The sequence below is a fragment of the Leptonychotes weddellii genome, chromosome 3, assembly GCF_054177405.1.
Source record: "Leptonychotes weddellii isolate Sample4059 chromosome 3, ASM5417740v2, whole genome shotgun sequence".
Taxonomy (NCBI): Eukaryota; Metazoa; Chordata; class Mammalia; order Carnivora; family Phocidae; genus Leptonychotes; species Leptonychotes weddellii.
The window spans coordinates 112809533-112823652 of record NC_138371.1 but is presented as its reverse complement, the minus strand read 5'-3'; the positions used below and the strand labels follow the sequence as shown (position 1 = coordinate 112823652).

Below are 14120 nucleotides of genomic sequence, written 5' to 3'. Positions count from 1 at the left end.
AATACAAAAGGGGGGGGAGAACATCTGACAAAATTCAACACCTTTTCATAATTTAAAAATAAAAATCTCAATAAAAAAGGGAATATCGTCCATCTGATTTCTTTTAATCTACAAAAAACCTACTGCTGACATCCTATTTTATGGTGAAAGACAATGTTTTCCCCTTAAGATCAGGAACAAGACAAAGATGTCCATTCTCACCATTACTCTATAAACTGAAGATGTGAGATGATGCAATAAGGTAAGACAAAGAAAAAGCTTATAAAATGAGCAAACGAAGGAATAAAACTGTCTTATTCAAGAATGAAAGAATCTATAAAAAAAACTACTGGAACTAAATGAATTTAAACTAAACAAATTTAAAGTAACTATTACTGCACTTTTATATACAAGAAAGAACTGAAAAGGATTTTTATAAAACTTCATTTAATAGCATTAAAAATCTTTAGGAATAAATTTAACATGCAAGATTTCTACAAAGAACACTAAAATATTATTTATTATATATATATAAACACACTAACATATAATTGATGTGTTAACATATTAATATGTAAAAACCCATTTTAGTAGGCTGAGGTAAAGATCTTCCATATACACACATATATATACATATATACATAAGTACATATGTTTATAAATACATGTTAAAGATGACCTAAACAAAAAGAGAGGTATATAACTGTATTAGTAATTGCTGTGTAAAAAACTACCCCAAGGGGCGCCTGGGTGGCTCAGTCGGTTAAGCATCTGCCTTCTGCTCAGGTCATGATCCCACGGTCCTGGAACTGAGCCCCACATCGGGCTCCCTGCTCAGTGGGGAGCCTGCTTCTCCCTCTCCCACTCCCCCTGCTTGTGCCCACTCTCTGTCAAATAAGTAAATCTTTAAAAAAAAAAAAAAACTACCCCAAAACTTAGCAGTTGAAAACAACATTTATTATCTCAGTTTCTAAGAATCCAGGGACAGCTTGGCTGGTGGGTTTGGTTGAAAGGTCTTTCATAAGGTTGCAGTCAGTTAATAGGTACGTATCGTCAACTGAAGGTTAAAGGATCTGCTTCTAAGCTCACTCAAGGCTACTGGCAGAAGGCCTCAGTTCTCTGTCATGGAGATGTTAGGAGACAATACTCCATGGGACTCTTGAGTTTCTGCACATCTTGCAACTGAGGATCGACTGCCCTTTGTTCTAGATTATCATCTTTCAAAGATGTCTATAAAGTGAACAGACTTGGAAGATAAAGTCTCCTCCACAGCAAAGAGCAGGTATGCTTATTGCACATTAAAAAGTATCCAGGTTCCCTATGCTCAGAGTTCCTCTCCTGAAACATAACCCGCTGCATAAGCAGGTGTCATCTGGCCCTCTTCATGTTACCAGGTATGAAATGGAGCTCAAGGAACTGGTGCAAAAATGCTGATACCCTAGCTACTACTACAGCACATCAGTGACAGTAAACAGTCTCTCGACTCTGACCCAGGAGCCTCATGTCCTCTTCTATCAGCATCCATGAAACTGAAGTAAGCTAACTTGTTAGCTTACAAGTAGGGCAAAATCTCAGATCCTTCACAATCTTGACAATGGGTCTCTCTACATTATGGTATCTGGTTTCTCCTACAGTGAGAGAGAAAGAAAAAGACCAGTAACAAGCCACCGTGTCTTTTTTAACCTAATTTTAAAAGTGATATGCCATCACTTTTACCATATTCTATTGGTCACACAGACCAATCCTAATAAAATGTGCAAGGTAGCTATGAAAAGGACACGGAGACAAATGGGAACCATGTTAGAGGCTACCACATTGAATATTGCTACAGGTCATTTTTCCCTATATGTCTCTACAGAGCAACACAATCCTAATCAAAATCCCAAAAGCCTTTTTTAATAGAAATTGACAAACTGATTTTAAAATTTATATGGAAACACAAAAGAATTAGATTGGTCAATGTTGGAGGATTTACACGATTTGATTCCAAAACTTATGGTAACAGAGACAGTATGACACTGGCATAGAAGAAACAAATAGATAAATGAAACAGAATTGAGTCCAGAAATAAATCTATACAAGTAAGTTCAAAGGATTCTGAACAAAGACACAAAGGCTATTCACTGCAGGAAATGAAAGGGTTTTTTCAAACAATGATGCTGGAATTGGATAAATGTACTTTTAAAAATGAACCTCAACCCCCTACTTCACATTATACATAATAATTAATTCAAGATGGATCACAGCCCTGTACGTAAAAGTTAAGACTATGAAACTTCTAAAAGAAAGCACAGAAAATTATTTTCATGGCTTTTGGATAGGCAAAGGCTTCTTACAACTCAAAAAGCACAATCTATTAAAGAAAAAAATTGATTAGATTTCACCAAAATACACTATTAAGGAAAAGACAAACTGCAAACTGAGAGAAAATATTCAATACACTGATCTGATAAACAACTTGTATCCAAACTATACTAAGAATTCTTACACATCAATAATAAAAAAGTATCCAATTTTTTAATGTGCAGAAAACTTGGAAGAGGCATTTACAAAAGAAAATACACTATCAGTAACTATATGAAAAATTGCTCAACATCATTAGCCATCAAGGATATCCAAAATAAAACCACACTAAGAAATCATTTCATACCAATTAAAATGGCTAAAATTTAAAAATCTGATTATCCAAATGCTGACAATATGTACAGCAACTAGAATTTTCATATATTCACGGTGGGAGTATAAAATGGAAAATCACTTTGAAAAACTATGTGGGAGTTTCTCATATAGTTAAACACACATCTGCCTATAACCTCACAATTCCATTCCTAGATATTTACTCAAGAGAAATGAAAATAACTGTTTGCAAGAAAATCCATTATAGGCCTTATTCTTAACGGTAAAAAACTGGAAACAATGCAAATGTCCATCAACATTAGAAAAGATACTTTGGTATATCCAATGAAATTCAACTCAGCAATAAAAAGAAAAACTGATACATTCAACTTCATGAATAAATCTGGATATATATGTTAAGTCAAAGAAGCTAGATGCAAAAAAGCACACACTGTATGAAGACAGAACAAAACTAATCTAGGCTGTTAGAAATCAGTGCTTGGGGGAGAGGGAAATGAATTGAAAAGGCAACCAGGGAACCTTCTGGGTTGACAAAATTGCTCAGTATCATCTTTTGGGTATTGGTTACATGGATATAATTGTCACACCTCATCAGAGTGAGCACCTAATATCTGTACATTTTACTGTATTTAGTTTACATCTTGACATAAATAAATCAAATACAAATAAATTTTAAAAAAGAATTTGTGAGTTCATTGTATTAATTTTCCTTTTTTCCCCTTAGTCTTGGGTTGTCCAGATGTATATTTAGTGTATATATACATACATTTATGTGTATTCAGTAAATATTTATCATCTCCTATATGCTAAACACTATGCTGGTTCCAAAATAACAAAGTTCATGCCCTCAAAGGTTAACCAAGAAACACATACTTAAATAAAACACATTAAAATAAGGGTTTCCATTATAGAGATACACAGAGGATCTTGTGAAAAGCAGAAAAAAAGCACCACATATTGCCCAAAAGAGTCAGGTATCCGAAAAGCCTTTCTATTAGGTGGGGGATGAAAAGCAGGAGTCTGGACATGTGGACAAGCAGGAATGGACCATTAAAGCAGAGAAATACTGCATACAAAGACACAGAGACAAAGGGTCTAATACAATGGGAAGCTCTGAGCAGTTCAGTGTTTTGGGAGTTTAGAGAGCCCAAGAGAAAGTGACAGGAAATGCTGGCAAGGTAGGGAGGCAGGTACGAAACCAATGGTAAGATATTTAGATTACAGAGACCACGAAGAGCCACTGAATAGTTTTAAGCAAGGAAATGGCAAATTCAAATTTGTGATTATAAATATCACTCCATTAAGAGTATAAGAGATAGCCTAGAAGAGAATGAAGGTGGAAGCAGGGAGACAGAAGGCAATGCAGGCAAACAAGCAAGTCATGGTTACTTTTAGTAAACCAACCAATGGCACATGGACTAAAGAGAAATTTAAGAAATGGACAGAAAAATGGGCAAAGATTAATATCAGACAGTTCACAGGAAAAAAAAAATAAGATGGCTCTTAACCATATGAAAAGACACTCAGCTTCACATGTAAGAGAAACATGAACTAAAACTACACTGAGATACCATTTTTCACCTATCATATTGGCAAGAATCCAAAAAGTTTGATTATATACTCTGTTGGCAAGAGTATAGGGGAACAAGTATTCTCACATACACATTACTGTTACTACCTCTATGAAACACAATTTAACAGTATCTATCAAAATTATACCTGTTAGATTCTTTGACCCAGCAATTCCACTTCTAGGAATTTATCCTACAGACACACCTGCATAAGTACAAAATGATATATGTACAATGTTGCTCAATGCAGAATTTTTCTAACAGTAAAACCTGGAAACAATCTAGCTTATAAAGCCCATCAGTGGGCTTCATAAGAAAAAACTTTATTCTGCCTTCTTTTAAATTACTGTACAATGATAACTCGTATTTTAAACTACCAGTTAAACTGTGGTTCATAAGAAAAATGAACACTCTGCAGTTGTCAAGTGGGGTAGAAGTAGAGAGAGTGAGTGAGTGAGCACTAGCACTTTATACACTAGTAAGTTAAGATCTCCAGTGTATGTTGTTAAGTGAAAAAAGGGCAAAGCAGTTTTCCAACACTGATGTAAAACATGAGAGGAGAGAAGAGATAAACGTATTTGCATATGGCTGTACTTTTTAAATCCCCAAAAGGATATATAAGAAATCAATAACATTAGTAAACTTGGGATAGGAATTTGGGAACTCGGCAGATGGGAAGAGGTATGGATGAGAAACTTCTGATTGTGTATCTTTTTTCCTCTTTTTGCTGATTCACTTTTGAAGTATGAATGTGCATACAGTATTTATTAAAAAAAAAACTTTGAAAATGCTGTATCAGAATCAACAGGATTTGGTAACTCATTTGATAGGAGAAGTAAAGAAGAAGGAGGTATCAAGAAGACTCCCATGTTTCTGAATTGATAACAAATCTAGTCAACCCTTACAACTTATTAAAAAAAAAAAAAAGATATCTGTGTTATTAACCAACACAGGATGTTAAAGGGTAGAGGAAGGCAGCTCAGTTTTTAACATGTTGTACTGGAGGTATTGTGTCCCATATGATACTACACTAGAAAAGGACGACAGGAAATTTAGGAGAGTGGTCAGGGATACCAGTTGTTAGAAACCTTGGAGAAGAAAACATTTATATCAGCCTAACTTATCTAGGCATTATTTAGTCTATAAACCCAATTAAACCAGAAAATAAACTAAAAAAGCAATTAATTCAAAGAGACACCATAAGGCCACACACACGTATCGTTTTCTCACAGACACCAAGCGCTCATTAAAATCTGATTTAATAATCTAGATAATTTCCCAAATTCACAACAGATTAGAAACATCAAAAAAAGACCAGGGGTGTAGCTACCAGAGGCAATCATTTGGCAACAGCATGAGGCAGCAAAAAATGATGATGATGATGATGATAACACCAATACCTCAAAAAGCACAGCATGCTTCAAGTGTTCTTCATAGGAGTCAAAGTCTCCTATTTTACCATCTAAGACCTGGCCAAAATAGTCCCTCTTTCAAGAAGTTTTTCATGGTTCCCTTGCTCTCAGCCTAACATGATTAATCAATCTCCTTTTATCTAATTCCCTTTTTTTAAAGAATTTATTTGAGAAAGAGAGAGTATGAGAGAGACAGAGATATCACGAGCAGGGGGGGAAGGGTAGAGGGAGAAGCAGACTGTTTTTAAATGTGAGATATCCCAATTTAAATGTGAGAAATTCCAAATTTTCAGATATTTTGTTTATACCTTTCTGAAAACGCTTTATTCTGCCTTGTCGTAAATTATTTTATAACTGGTATTTTATACTACTAGTCTTTCTTCCTACTTGAATACATCTCATAATTGACAAAATATCTTTCATCTTTTTATTTGAGCACAAATTTCTTGCATAATATAGCATGTAAATATCCATTTAACAAACAATGATCCATCTTTGCCCTCTCTAAAGTGATGTGCGTGGACTTTTGCAACAAATACAGTATCCCTGCACCAACTTTTAATAGTTTTTTGTTGAGTACTTACCAACCTGGTACCAGAGTAAGCATCTGGTCTGGCTTATCCCAGAAAACCAATGAGATAAGCGGTGATAGGAAGTGACAGCTATCTCCTTTATGGGAGATAAAAACGTTCTAAAATCAGATTGTGGTGATGGTTGCATAAACCTGTGAATGTACTAGAAAACAATTGTACACTTTGACAGAGAGAGCGAGCTCGTGCGCATGCGCCCGTGCAAGCACAAGCAGGGGAGAGGGAGAAGGCTCCCCACTGAGCAGGGAGCCCGATGCGGGGCTCAATCCCAGGACCCTGGGATCACATGACCTGAGCTGAAGGCAGATGCTTAACCGACTACCCAGGCGACCCAACTGTACACTTCAATGAGTGAATTGTATTACATGTGAACTATAACTGAATTAAGCTGTTTTTAAATGTGAGATATCTGCTATTATCCCCATTTTACAAATTAAGAAACTGAGGCTTAGAAAGATTAGGTAATTTGCCCATGGTGACAGAACTAACTGGTGATGGAAACAGAATAAAAACCTAAGCAGTCTTCACTCTAAGTCTATATGCTCAATCAAGCTCTTTTGCCTTCCTTAGAAAGGGCTTCACTCATCAAGCATTACCTCAAATGCCTACATATGCTCCTACCGCTGCTCAAGTCAGAAATGCCTTGACCCGGGGCGCCTGGGTGGCTCAGTCCTCAAGTGTCTGCCTTCGGCTCAGGTCATGATCCCAGGCTCCTGGGATAGAGCCCCGCATCGGGCTCCCTGCTCCACGGGAAGCCCGCTTCTCCCTCTCCCACTCCCCCTGCTTGTGTTCCCTCTGTTGCGGTCTCTGTGTCAAATTAAAAAAAAAAAAAGTTTAAAAAAAAAAATGCCTTGACCCAATTAGATTACATCATAAAGGTAAGGGAGAAGACCAAAAGCTAAAAAGAAAGTTACCAAAGAGACCAAGAAAATAAAAAGGTACTCAAGACTTAAATTTCAAAGCCTGCCACTTTGAGCATAAGACTACATGAAATACACATGAAATAGCTTGACTGCTACTATCAAAGTTGGTAGGCAGGCCTAATTTGGCTGAGCTGGGGTGAATTACAGTCTTCCTGGACTAGTTCTACCTAGACCAGGGTTTCTCAACCTTGGCACTATCGACATATTGGGCCAAAAATTATTGTGGAGGGCTGCCTCCACACAATGTAGGATGTTTAGCAACATTCCTGACCTCTACCCGCTAGATGCCAGTAGCACCACTGTCCCCACTCCCCCCAGTTACGACATCCAAAATGTCTCCAGACATTGCTAAATAATGTCCTGGTGTGAGGTTTTGGGGGGGGTGTCTCAAACCCCTACATTTGAGAACCACTGGCCAAGACTCGAGGTAATGATGAAAAAGGGCGAGCTATCTGATGTTAACTAGTGTATACGATAACTGAAGACAGACAAGAACTTTTATTTTGTTTACAGTTTTCCTGAGGTATCTTCGACATACAAAAATCGTATATATTTAAAGTATATAACCTAATATTTTGATACTATACATATGCACTGTGAAAAGATCGCCACAGTCAAGTTAATTAACATCACCTCTACATAGTTATCATTTGTGTGGGGGGGCGAGGGAGGGGATCCGGGTGATGGGCAAGAGCCCTTTAAACCAATCACCTCCCAAGGCTACAAGGAAAAATTTCAGTTCATTAAAAAAAAAAAAAAAAAGTGAAGCTGCAGTTGAGGGTAGTTATGTAGGGATTAAATAGGAACAAAACCCATATAGTCATGTCAACATCCCCAGATTTCTATACAGTTCAGCCTCTGACACTCTAGTAGAATATCAACTATAGAGAGGTACTGCTAAAGATCAGAAAATAGATGTAAAGGATGTTAGAAATAACATCCTCTCTCTCTGATTGGTTTGAAGCAAAATCAGTTTCCCTTATAATTAAAACTAAGTGTCCCTCATCTCTGGAGGAACTACTGAAATGACAAGGTCAAGGCTGCCATCCCAGCCAGGGAAGAGGAGCAAACCAAATGACAGTATAAATAAAAATGAAATGACAGTTGAGAGTGGGAAGGGGGAGTAGTGAGACAAGAGAAGCAGACAGTAGAAGACAGAGCTGACCCTATACAAAATTTATTTGCCCTGACTCTCAAATCTCCCTTCCTGCCTTTATATATCTTTTTAACACCAAGTTAAGGGCTATCAATACCTACAATGTTGCCCTTGGTAGTTCAAAGTCTAGGACTGTAGTCTCTCCATTCAAAGCAATGCATCCCTCAAGGTGTCACAGTCTCTAAAATATCATTCTCTTTAAAAGCTGCACCCTTCTCAGTTCATTTCAGATGCAGGAAGGGGGAGGAGGAGTCAAGTAAATTAAGCCACTTAATCTAAAGTATATGCTACAAATAACCTCTGCCCAATAATCGTACAAAAAAAAAAGTTTACCCTTACTCATAATCAAAGAAATGCAAACCCAAAACAAGATAAAAATTTCACATATCAAATTGGCAAAAAGCATAAAGTTTAATGAAGTCCAATGTTAGTGAACATGTAACATGCATACTCATATACCACCGGTTAGTGTAAATTGTTACAACCTAAATATCACTCAAAAGGAGTCAGAACAAAAAAATTATTATACATCCATATAATAAAATATTCTAATCATTTTAATTATGTTAATCTATATATGCCAATATGAAAACAGCTCTGTAACAATTAGGCAAAAAGTAAACTGCAGTTTAAAAAAAAAGGTAAACAGTATAATATAATACTATTTGTATAAATTTTTTGAAAAGTAGACTTTCTGGAAATTGTTAACAGTGGATTACTTTTGGGGGGAACAGGAAAAATAGCTTTTATTTTTACTTTTCTGTACCACCAGAAGGTTTTTTATCATATACATGTGCAACTTTTATTTTTTTTAAAAAATCTTATTTACTTGAGAGAGAGAGGGAAAAAAAACATGAGTTGGGGGAGGGGAAAAAGGAGAGGGAGAAGCAGGCTCCCTGTCCAGCAAGGAGCCCAATGCGGGGCTCGATCCCAGGACCCCAGGATCATGACCTGAGCAGAACCACTTAACCAACTAAACCACCCAGGCACCCCTACATGTACAACTTTTAACTTAAAACATACAAACTCCTCTAATCCCTACAACCTTAACCACTACTCTCACCATCAACTGTCCACACACTCCCCCTCCCCCATCTCAGTATCTAAAGGCTGACTAAAATTGCCTGATGGGAATTTCAGCTAGTAGAGGATATATTTTGGATCTATAGCTGGGATTTTTCTTTAAAATCTCTTCACTCTAAAATCACCTCTGAGATGAAAAATGAGAAAAAGAATCCCTACACTGCCCAGGGAACCTTAAACTCTCGTTTCCTATCAGGCCCCTAACCGTCCTCTCCTAGAAAGACAACGCTTATGGTTATAATATCCTCTCCTTCTCCTCTCACAGTTTTATATTTAGTCTTGGCTAATTCCATTCTCCCACATAAAGAAGAGCAATCTCAATTATTACTGAAGAGGACGAAGACTTGCCCCTTGCAGAATCACTTAACAGCAGGGATCTTACTGTCTGGTTTTCTCAACTCTCACCACCTTGGTGCAGGTGGCCAACCACTACTCTAAACTTCTATAAGGCAAGATCTCAGTCCTTTTTTTTGCATCATTTCTGGTACTAGATGTATATGCGAGCTTAATATTTGTTCATTTTACCGAAATCAGGTTAGTGCGTTCTGTGTCAAAGGGAGAGGCAGGTTAGAGAAGTACTTCCAGGTCATGGCCCTTTAAAGATGCTTCCTGCTTTAATCAGTCTTCCTCCAATCCCCTTAGCCACTTTTAAGTTTTACAACTAAGCCAAGTACTTCTAATTACTGCTTCTTATTAATTTCTAATCATTAGAACACAATAATTCTTATGGACTTTTAAGATATCTTAGATTAATGGCTTTAAGATTTAAACAACTAAATTTTGCTCATCTGAGTTTAATCTTCATAATTTTCTCACTGTGCATGATCGCCCCTGCCAACTAAAACAATTACAGTCTCAAGGCAGCAAACTTACCCTATTTTTGAACTAATTAGTGAGAAAAAGCTAAAAACCTTTTCCACATATTGGGAAAAATGGTTATAATCAGGTTGATACCATTATAATGTGAGGAAGAGCTGACTTCTACACACAAAGGAGTCAGAACTGCAAACCATTTGGCAGCTTCTTAAATACGCTTAAAAAGTAAATACATTCTCAGAGAAATTACTGGGCTTATTTTTAAACTAAGTATTTTTGGAATTTTTAACATTTCCAAACAGGAATACTCAAACTAAACACAATTTTCTCCAAATATGTATTTGAATTGGAAATGACAAATGATTTGTTCAGCAAACTGAGTTTAAAAGTGAAAAAAAAAAATACACACTCATACACATACATACATCTTATAACAAAGTAAAGTTTAATACTAACCTCAAAATTACTCTGGCTTACAAGTTTCGGGAAAAATAAATAAATGCCATGTCGAGTATCACTGCACAATGAAAGATCAAGCAGCTCCAGAAGAGAAAGACATGCAAGAGGTTATCTTCTAAGACAACTTAAGGGGACTGAATTCTGGATAAAAATTATTAAAACCAGACTCTAAAACAGATGGTTAACCTTGAAACTTTATTCTTGACTGAATGAATGAAAAGAAGAGGGGTGAAAGTAATGAAGGATAATACGCTATCTGGCAGTAATTTTAAATATTACTTAAGTCCTGAATTAAATAATACAGACAATAGAAGATTCTAAGCTTCCACAGAAACTGAGAATTACCCCAATTCCACCATATGAAGAGGACTGTGACTTTGGATAAATCAATTAAATTACAACCTGAACCTAATTCCTCATGCATATGGTGAGTGATGACCATCTTTTAGTTTCCTTACAGCTAACACTGACAAAGGAAACATCAATTTATTCTTTTCTAACTTATTTACAGTACTTGTCATCCAAGCCAAATCACAGTTGAGTTCTCCTGTTAATTGTAGGCACACATAATCAAAAAAAAAAAAAAAGTAGCAATAAGGAAGCCAAAGGACAATCCTAATTCATGAGGGAAAAGCAGGGGGGAAAAAAAAAAAAACACTTCCCAAAACAGTCCCCTCCTCACTAAGTTTTGGGTATATTCTATCATTTCATTCTTCATCAGGGTCCGGTCTAATACAGGGTATCACTTTACTTTAGGCTTAACAAATTATTGATAAAGCCAAGTCCTCAAAATGTTATTCTTTGATCCGTTAAAACTGCAGAACAATTTTTAAATAAATTTAAAAATAAAGCAACTTTTATCCAACAGCCAACTCAGACTACCTGTCAAATAAGCTTAGTAACATTACATGACATCTCGTGACAAGAATCACTATCCTCACATTATCTCCTGTAATTCCTGGAAAAAGTGAGGGAAAAGACAGACATAACTCGACAGGATTAAAAGCAACGGTAAGAAAACTAAAGCTGCTGTGAAAATAAAGCTAATACAAGGAGAATCAATCTCAAAAAAAAGGAGAAAATAAGAAAGGGCACAGAAGTTCTTAAAAAAAAAAAACCAATTCAAACTTTACTTGTCAATTAAAATATTCACACCTTGAAGTAACACCCACCCGGAAAAATAGTTTTTTAAACCGTTAAAAAAAAAAAAAAAAGGCACTACTTCAGCTACTTCGGTAATCAAAGAATGTCTAAAGTGCACCTTTTCTATATGTATTTGTAAATTTATTTCCAGAGAGTAATGTTCTGATTGAAGACGTGTTTTTTACAGTTAAGTTTTTGAGAATAAATCTATCTTAACATAAGACATCCTACGTTGAAACTTTCACCTACATATTTACCACTATAAATTTTAATTAGGTTTTCTGCTATCACCAAGTGATACAAGATTAATTGTTCCACAAACTGACCTGCATGCACCATAGGAACGCTCATCTTACTGTCCCTAAAAATGCTAACATCTCTGACAAATGTACTGCATAGATAAGAAGTGTCCTTTTAGCCTTTATTTTGCTTAATACCACACTTTTGTATTTTTAACTTTTTTACTTAAGTGAGTTAATACAGAAAATGCTCTATCTTGGAACTTTATCTACATGTGTTAGTTGCGGACAATGACTGTATATCCATTCAAGTTTTAAATAATTGTAATTTATTTACAGCTCACCTCATATATAATCACACTTGAATTTTTAAAGTTCATTAGGAAGACAGTAGAAGACTCCCAACTCACTCGAGTCCGCTGACCAGCCTTCGAAATTAAAGGCTGTATCCAAAGTCTCCGAAACTCTAAAGGTAGGGTCGTTCAGGATAGCACTGCCCATCCATCACATAATAAATGTATAAAAAGAGAGTTCATAGCCTATTATTCAAAGCAAAATAAAGGGTTCCCTTTTATTGGGTTAGTGAGGATTCTTAAAACATGTGTTGAGAGAGTAGGGAACTGCTCTTTCAAACCCTTCCCTGAGTTTACACGCTCTCCGGGAAGGTAGGCAGTAACATGGCAAGTCTGAAGGCGAGGCGCTGCATTTCAGGGTTCAGATTCATTCCCTCAAATAACTGTACCTCTGCTTGGCGTAGCTTGAACATATGTACCAAAAAACAACAACAGCAGCAGCAACAACGTACAAGGTTTTCCTTCTGACCGAAAACTTTTCAAGTGTCACTAAGATAACTGGTGCAAAAATGTCAACTATTTACAACTGCACACCATTTTCATTGTCATTCCAACTCCGAGGCTTCCTAAAGGAAAGCCAGAGCCCAGTCGTAGCCCGGGAGGAGTCCCTTCAGCCAGTGCTGAGCTCTTCCTCCACTAGGTCCTCAGGTTCCCCCAGCACCAGCTCCGAGAGCGCGGTTAGCGCGCTTTATCTCCGGCGATTGGCAAGTAACAGTGTAAAAATGTCACTCTAGCAGCCCGTTTCCTCGCCCGGAGCAAAGGCTGGGCGGCGCGGGCGAGGCACGCGGGGACCCGGCGGAGGAGCGAGGGCGCCCGAGGCCCGCACGCCGCCCGGGGTGCAGCCCCGACCCGCGCTCCCCACCCCTCGCCCGGAAGGGGGAAAACCCGCCAGCGGGAGGATTCAACAGGAGCACCGCGCCGCCCGCCTGCCGCCCGGGAAACAGCCGCCGGCCGGCCGGGACGCGGGGGGAGGGGCGGCAGCGGCGGGGCGCGGGCGGCCGGGCTGCGGGGCGCGGACCCTCGCCCGCGCGCAAGGTCACCGCCCGCCGCCCGCCGCCCGCCGCCGCCGCGGGCGCCCCAGCTGGGGCCAGGGCGGCAAGTTTAATTTCCCGAGGCTGCGACTGAGCCCGCGGCGTGGAGGGAGCGCGCCGGCCGCGGGGCCCTCCCCACCCCCACCGCGCAGCCCGGCCCACGCCCCCGGCCCGCGCCCCACTACTTTCGGCCCGGGCCGCCACCAGGCAGCCGGCGGCTGCAGCCCCCAATGCCGGGAGGCGAGTCTCGGCTGGCAGGCGGGCGGCGCTTGAGCCCCGCCACAGACACAGCCGCGGTGGCGGGCGCTGAAAAATGGAGCACGGCGACCAGAGAAGAGAGACATTTTCTTTCCGTTAACTGAATTGTTTCCTACCTCCGGGTGTCCGACTCGCTACTCCTCTCACTCCGCTGCTCTCCGGGATCCGCCGCCGCCGCTGCATCCAATCGCCTCCTCCCCCCCCTCCCCTTCCGCAGCCAGCCCGGCCGTTCCTCCTCCTCTCCGCTTCAAAATGGCGCCAAGCGCTCTTCGGCGGCTGCTCCAATCGAACCGCCGCGGACAGCACCCGGGGGCAGGCAGTGCGCGGCGTGGGTGCGCAGCGCCCCCTGCCGACCAGACAGTCCTGGGCGCGCGCCCGCCGGCCCGCTGGGCTCGCCCCGCCCTGTCCCCGCCCCGTCCCCGCGCGCGCGCCCAACTCTGCCCCGCCCCATCGCGCGCGCACACAGCCAC

The 14120-nt window shown here is 39.5% G+C and overlaps 1 protein-coding gene across 9 annotated transcripts in view; it reads right to left on the bottom strand.

Annotated features, from left to right (window-relative positions):
- PDS5B (PDS5 cohesin associated factor B) overlaps window positions 1-13893 on the bottom strand; it is a 186688-nt gene extending 172795 nt beyond the window's left edge. For 5 of the 9 annotated variants that reach the window (XM_081814810.1, XM_081814813.1, XM_081814811.1 and 2 more), the window contains exon 1: window positions 13767-13887. The gene's annotated coding sequence lies outside the window, so the exon portion shown is untranslated. Of the gene's footprint in view, window positions 1-13766 lie in introns of all 9 variants that reach the window. The other 4 variants (XM_081814806.1, XM_081814809.1, XM_081814808.1 and 1 more) reach the window with 4 other exon arrangements.
- Between the last annotated feature and the right edge of the window lie 227 nt (window positions 13894-14120).